Source organism: Pseudopipra pipra, chromosome 15, assembly GCF_036250125.1.
Source record: "Pseudopipra pipra isolate bDixPip1 chromosome 15, bDixPip1.hap1, whole genome shotgun sequence".
NCBI classification, from domain to species: Eukaryota; Metazoa; Chordata; class Aves; order Passeriformes; family Pipridae; genus Pseudopipra; species Pseudopipra pipra.
In genome coordinates, this window is record NC_087563.1 from 10,109,013 (window position 1) to 10,117,040 (window position 8,028).

Here is an 8,028-nt window from a genome sequence, read left to right on the forward strand (position 1 = left end):
AAAGTTACATTTTTGCTAATAAATAAAAATGGAGATTCCTTTCTGTTTATGGAAAGAGAGAAAACACTGGACTGTGAAATCCCACCTGGCTGAGAGGGATATGCAATCCTGAATGCCTGTTAGCCTGTCTGGAGCATCTCAGACTGTGGGACTGTGGGACAAATATCTTGCTGGTTTGTGCTTATTTATGTGTTATATGCAAGGGAGGGAGAAGCAACATCATTCAGTGCCCAGGTGAAGAAAGTGCTGTACAAGTAATGATGGAGGAGGCTCAGCCCTGCCTTCACTGCAGGGTCACATTTCTCAACCTCTTCACTGCTGCTTAAAACACATAATGGAACAATCTAATATGTTACATTAAGTGCAGAAAGAGCCCTCACCCAGCAAACTGTCCTCTGATAGCTGTGTGAAGACAGGTATCTATAGAAGTTTGACAGGCTGAGAAAACTGGGGCTGTTCAGTCTAGAGAAGAGAAGGTTGCGTGAAGACCTCACAGACCCTTCCAGCATCTGAAAAGGCTACAAGGAAGCTGGAGAGGGACTCTGAATCAGGAACTGGAGTGACAGGACAAGGAGCAATGAGTTCAAACTGAGAGAGTGGAAATTTAGATTACACATACGTAAGAAATTCTTCCCTGTGAGAGTGGTGAGGCCTTGGCACAAGTTGCCCAGAGAAGTTGTGGCTGCCCAGCCCCAGAAGTGTTCAAGGCTTGGACGGGGCTTGAAACAACCTGGTCTAGTAGGACATGTCCTTGCCCATGGCAGGGGTTGAAATGAAGTGAGCTTTAAGTTCTCTTCCAATCCAGGCTATTCTCTGATTCTATGATTCTAAGTTGTTTAAAAAAGCTGCCTCTCCTAAAGAAAAGGAAGCTGTATCTGCTCTTTCCTATGGGCATCATTTCTCCTTTTTATATCTGATGACCTTTAGCTGCAGTGGTGCTGGCTATTTTGAAGAGGAAGCCCTAAAAGCTTGCTACCAACAGGCTGTAGTTATGGAGCCATGTATGTGCATGCCAGGAGACTGCTTTTCCATTGATTGCAGTTTGGGGCATTGGCATCAACAGATTTTCAAAGGAATATTTAAGACGTGTATCCTGTGCTTTTTTGATATCTATCTAAGGTGCAATCTCAGAAGAAGTAACCACGGAATATTTGCCATGTAAAAGTTGTTTGCTTTATGCAGTCTCAGAAAAATGGGTTGCAGCATGAGAAAGTTGTGTATGAACAGCTGTGTAAGTTATGTAGGAATAATCAGGTCCCTTAACAGACTCCACTCATTAGCTCAGAGGAGCAAAACATTGCCTGCATACCCCAGAGTATGATAATGTAGTCCCATTTGACTTCAGACTCCCAGGCATCCAGGAGCCCAAATAATAGGTGAGCTCAGACAGAGGGATTCAATTTGCTTCAGATCAGGAAGAATAAGAATTAAGGTTTCTGCCTTTATCAAGGTCAAATGCTTCCTCAATGGGGCTCTGCACAGTCTCCTGGAAACTCATGGCCTTGTGAAAAAGCACATGGAGTAAATGAGACATTGCAGGTCAGGGAGCGGGAGGGAGGGAGCAACACAGGGCTGAAATGCAACTCTCCATCCTTTTGTGCTTTACTCCTAAAGCACATGTTGTGCAAACAACACCACACACCAGCTAAGATAGTATAGCCTCCTGTGTTTCATGGTGGCAATAAAAATCTCTCCAAAAAACTATGTCTCTGTTTCCAGCTAGAAATATGCAATGCCCTGCATTATTTATGAACTTGCCCACAACAAACAGTTGAGTGAGTTTTCTTTGGGGGCTCATGGTTCAAAGGGGATGACAGCTTCCTTTGCTTTCCCATATTCTTTATCTGAAGCACCAGAAAGCCTCATAAATTGCAGGTTGCTTGAGCAGTCAGAGCCAAAAGGTTGCTGCTGCTGCTGATGGAGAAACTGTTTGTAGGAAAGAGGACACAAGGTTCAGCAGGGCAAAGGATTCCACTCAGTTTCCAAAAATACACACTGTGATTAAAAACAACTTTATGGCTCAGCCGGCATCTCCCAGGGCCAAAGCCACTGAGAGCACAAGCCTTGGGAAGGGGTGCAGTTGGTGTGGTGGGCAGCTGCCCCTGCAGCAAACATTGGGGCTGGATGGGACTGTCTCTCTAAGTGCCATCCATGGCCCATGGTGTGCATGTGTGTCTTGTGCCCACACCACTTACAAGACACTTTTGTAATGCAGCTCATGGTGCAGACAGGACTGTCAAAAAGGAGGAGCTGCTGTTTGTGCAGAAACAGTTCCCTCCTCTGTGCAGAGTATCAAGGGATGCCATAGATTTCTGCAAAATCTGTCTGTCTGTCTGTCCTGGAGAAGCTTTTTCTGTCACTGACAAGCAGCCAAATGTGGGAAAAACCTCTGTCATCAATGTGCAATGCTCCCATAACCGATTCTGAGAAGAGTGATGAATACCGTGTCCAAATGAAGCCACTGGGGGAAATTAAACTGCTTGTAATGACCTAGATTGGAATTTGGCTGCAACACTGGGACTAATGACTTGTTCTCCTGTGGAAAGTGGCAGGGGAGTTCATCAGAGATGTTCAGGCCACAGCCACCCTGCAAAGGCACCCCCACCCAGTGTGGTGCCCCTCAGCCCCATCCCATGACACTGCTTACAGCAGACTGAGATTTGGGCTTGAAAGGGAGAGCGAGGAAGTTTAGGTAGATGGATAAGCATGATAAGCAGGATGGATGGGCATGATGTTGGAAGCTGTAAAGGGATATGGGGTCTTTTGTTTGCTGCAGCATGTACAGTGCATTACATTTCATGTGAGGCCCTAATAGCTTTTAAATTAGGTGCTTTAGGACATTGTCAGATGATCGCAGGTGAAGGAGTTAGTCTGTTTTTAAGAGGCACTGCTCATTACTACAGATTTCCACTGCTCAGCTGGGACATGGTAATTGACTGGAAGTGAGCTCCTAGTCCAATGCAATGGGAAATGTGATTATTTTCAGAGTGCTGGTCACCAGTTCCTTCACATGGACTCTGAAAATAATACTCAGCTGACATGAGATTCTTCAGACTTGGAAATACATCATGTTTAGCTTGACCCATTTGTAGGTCACCCAATTTAAGCATTAAATCTTATTTAAAGAGAATGGTAGAATCTCTTACAGGAGGAGATCTGTAAGCATAGGGGTGTGATCATCTGCACCAAGGACTAAGAACCACCATTAATGAGTGCAAGGAGTGCACACATTTTACAGTCCTCACACTCAGCATGATCCACTAAGTGATCATTAAAGAACTACAAATCTGATCAGCTGAAGTAATTTCTGAGAGTTCTGGTTCTGGGCCATCTGAATTATCCCTGTGCATAGGATAACTCAGCCACAAATGCCATCATACATTAGATCCCAGGAAAGATCTAACTGATCTCCAATAAAACCTGTAAAAAAGAACAGAAAAACCTAAGTAGTGCCTCTAGTCTACCCATAGGAACTATCCTCTCGAGCTAGACAGGTGGCTGCCAGACTGGCTTGTGCTGAAGCAGAGTGAAACCTCTTTAAATGCAGCTAAGAATGATTTTCTTATATCCTTACTCTTGAATGAGTCTGTAGCTATACAAGGTGTCACACATTTTGGGCTGCAGGGCTTAATTCTCACCAGGTGAATAGCATTGATCTGTGCTATGGCTGACTGCTTGTTTCTTAGATTGCACCACTAACTGCCATTAATATTCAGACATATTGAATTCAAATGTGTTGTACCCTCTCAAATGCTTGTCAGGAATGGATTTGATTGGAACACTTGCACAAAACAAGCACGACAGGGAAGGCAAAGAGCCCCTCTTTTTATTCTGGTCAGAGCCAGAGAAGGATTCTCTACAATTACCAGTGAGAAACCCCTGACAGACAGACATAATGGAGATCAGGGTTGCCTACATGTGTATGTGCATTGGGTGAAGATGTGGTAAATTCACAGCCACAGGGCTGGGCCTAAACCCAAAATATATGCAGAAATTCTTAATGCTGCACAGCATTTTCTGTGCTTAAAGCAAGGGCTGGAACACAGGCAGCTGGGTAGCTGGAGGAGGGGGAAATTACATTTATTTCTTCCTGACAGATCACTCCATTTTACGAGGGTTATCTGCTGCACTAAGCAAATATTTAAATAAGGTGGCCCTGAGAACATTACAGAAGGATTTACTACAATGCAGGTCTCATCAGAGATTCATAGATTGTAGGGGCTGAAGATCACATACTGATTGCTGTTATTATTACTAATTCATCTTTATTATTGCAGCAGTGTCTGGAGCCATGCCCACTGAGGAACACCTTGGACAGGTTGGATGCAGCCGATGGGATGGGGCAGGTGAGGGCTGCAGTGTTGGCTGGTTGCTGCCTGTCCCACTCCAAACCATCACACTCTGCACCAGGCTGGACATGGGGCAGCTACAACTCCCTCTACTACCATCCTCTGAGATAAATCTGCCCTTGGCATCCAGACACAGATTAGGAGCTTGTTCCTATCCCCAAGTTGCATATATTCTAAAAAACCCTGATTCTCTGATTTTCTGCATGAGAAAGGCCACAGATTCCCCTGCTTTATTCACATCTTGTGCATGTAGACAGGAGGGAGATGAAGCCTTTGGTACCATGAGTGACACCATCCTGCTTGCCTTGCTGGGGACTGCCTTGCTGGTTCTCTATGCAGAGATTGGGCTGGAACAGACGTCACCGCTCAATTTTTCACCTTTCCCCAGAAAAAAAACCCAAACCCTGATACTGTGAAGAGGGGAAAAAAACCCCAAACCCTGATACTGTGAAGAGGGAATATTTGGTGTCACATGTGTACCTCGAATGCCCTCTAGTGCTGAGCTGCACCCCGGACGGGATCTTCTGCTCGGGCAGGAGTTGGAGCTGCCGACAAAATTCAATTCACACTTAGGATTTTATTTTGTTAATTAAAATGCTTATTGATGACTGGAGAGAAGCTGCTGGCTAGCCAAGAAGCAATATCCTGAGTCAAATAGCAGGAAAGCAGTTTGAGAGAGTGATTTCATCATCAACAGATGGAAAATTGAGCTCTGTAACGCAGACTGTTCCATCGGATTGTCCAAGGCAGTTTGTTAGGATTGTAAAGGATCTGCCAGCTATTTGCAGCATTAAACATACTGCATCCTGGAGAATTCAAAGGTCCTTAATGTGTTAGACAAGTCAATATCAATTTGTTGTCTTATAGAAATACACAGGCTACCATCTTTATCAGGCTCTCTGTTAAATTAAATACCTTTCTCTCCTAAACTCTCAGCTCTCCACCTACATTTATAGTGGATTGTTTAATACCCCAGAGCAAACTCAATTTTCTTCTGTTACACTATCTGGAAGCAGAGAAGATGTGGCTTTAAATAAGTCTTGGTGTCTAAACTGTCACTATTAGGCTTCAGATTTAAAACAGGTGGGGAAAACAAAATTACTTGCTTTTAGGCTACCAGCTTCAAAAAGAACCACTGATATTGCTTCTTGTGATCTTAAATATTTCCAGAAGAATAAGCTTCAGCTGGAGGGGGACTGTTTGCCCCAGAACTGTCTTGTGTTAGAGAGAAAAAATCTCTTCTTCTCATGCCCATTTGTAGACTCAAATACCTCCTTGGACAAGCCCTGTGGCCATCCCACTTTACTTGCAAAAATATTCTTTTTAGTCAAGTGTTAAATTCCCATTGAAACCTTGTTTCCTCAAGTCCTGCTACCTAGTCAGGCTTATCAGGTCTATGTGAATGACATTCATCTTAAGGTGTAAATTTTAGTAGACAAACTGCAACCCTACAGTCATCCCTGGAAAATTATCCCCCATGAAGGTGAAAATTAATGAATTTTCATGAAGGTGTTTTTATTTTTGTCATCTTTCTGTACCACAAATCATCTTGTAGGCTCCAGGATATTTACAAAAGCAAATTATTATGAGATTTTTCTGTAATGCCCAGTATAACTGAATCATGAAGATGGGCTATAAGAGAGCTCTGTTTTAGTAAGATCATGCAGTATATGACACCTTCCTATTTTAAATATTCTGTTCAAATAAGACTTGTTAAAATTAGTGGAAAAATCAAGTATCAATTACCTACTATTCTCCTTTTTTTTATTTAATTGTATTCACATCTCTGTATTTTCTTTTGTGCCAAGAGACAGTGGTTTTCCACTACGTGCTGTGCTTTCCTGATTGTTATCTGCTGGATTGTGATGAAGAGGGATAAATATATGTGTATTTCAGTAACAATCTACCTGGTTTCTTAAAATGGATAGGTGGGAAAAGAAAGCCCTAAAACGTCAAAAAATGCCTTTTGCATTTGCCATGCACTGAGTGGACAATCCGTGCATTGCACACCCTAAAATCCCCACATACATTTAACAACAGTGGCCTCTGGTGGAGTTTTGGCTAAGTAAAGGAGATATATGCTCGAGGATGGGGACATCTGGGCTCTGTGGTTATGGATCAGAGCTCAGGAACACAGCCTTAAGCATTGGTGCTTCGGATTTTAGCCTTTCATTAATACTGACCCAATTTTAGCATGTGCCTCAGTGAGTATTTAATGCTGCTGCATTCCTAATCGCTTGGAGATTCATGGCTGACACTGCCTCAATATGTTCCTTCTTCTTCTTTCCTCTTAATATATTCCAAAGGTAGTTTTGAGGACACAGGAGTCCAATCTGGGCTTTTCTTTTTGCCCAGACACTGATTTACACCTACCAAACAGGAATTTATGTCTCCCTCAGATTTTTGCATCTCTGTTACTTTTAGTAAAAATTCAAAAGTTACTGGGAGATGCAAGTGGCAAACTGCTGGAGGCAAGGATAGAGAGAGAAGCAGTTGCCTTTTTATTTCTCTAAAAATCTTCTAGGATTAGTGAGCCACCCCACCTACTTTCTTAGGCTTTGGCTTGGCAACCTGTTCCCATTTAATAAGCACGTAAAGCATATGTTTACCCTAAAGTACCAGTTTACATCCCATCTGGCTCAAGTCAACTGCTCGCGTATGTGCTTTTCTAAGGGCAACCTACGCATCTGCTAAAATTCCTCGCCCAACTGCAGCCTCCAGTTCTTGCTTGGATATACAGGCTGATTTCTGTGACTTAGATCCATGCCTTGCAAGGCTTAGTCCAGAAATTAAACCATTAGCTCATGTTGCTTATAGTACTCACCCACACCCTTCTACGTTTTAAAACGCATTATGATAGTAGCAGAGTTTCATTTGATCTTATCGCTGCAATAGGGTTGTAAGTAGCTGATCAAAGTGAAATGTGCTCTTGTTTAATTAGCTTTCCCAGTGACCTGAGTGCGCTTCCATGAGAAATCGCCATGCGTCACTAAGGTCTTATGGATTTGTGGAAAGACACAAACCCCTCCCAGAATTAAGGACACTGTCAGCATTCGCCCTCCAGTCTGGCAGATATCTGGGACATGAAATACATTTCGTGATACGTTATTCTTTACTCAGCCAGCACTTAATGACTGGAGCCTCGGGCCAAATACAGGATCCTAAAATGAGGCCATCAACATCACCCAATTACTGCTGTTATTAAAAATGCCAAGTGTAATCATAATAATAATTAGACACTTATTATGCAGCGCTGCCTAAGGAATATACTCTATGTGTGTAAGATGTCATGCAAACCCTATTAGTAGACCCGGGCAATCTCACCACCTCCACATTACTGCATAAGATAAAACTGCACTTGAATGTGAATTGCTTGCATAAATCCAGTTTTCTCAGTCCACTACCTTCTGATGGTTTATTTTTAGGGTTTTTTTGTTGTTGTTGGTGGTGTTTTTTTAATATTGCAACTGGTTATACCCTCTCCAGGTTTACATCCTGCCCTCCCAGAGGCTCTGAGCATCCAGAGAAATATCTCCCTTTGATCTCTTATTTATTATCAAACAATTATCCAGACAGACAAGTTACACCCACAGTCAGTTGGTGCCTCACATGCCAGAAAAGCAGTAGTCCAAAAGAGAAGGAACACAGTACCAGATGCTTTTTATTGACTTCAGGCATA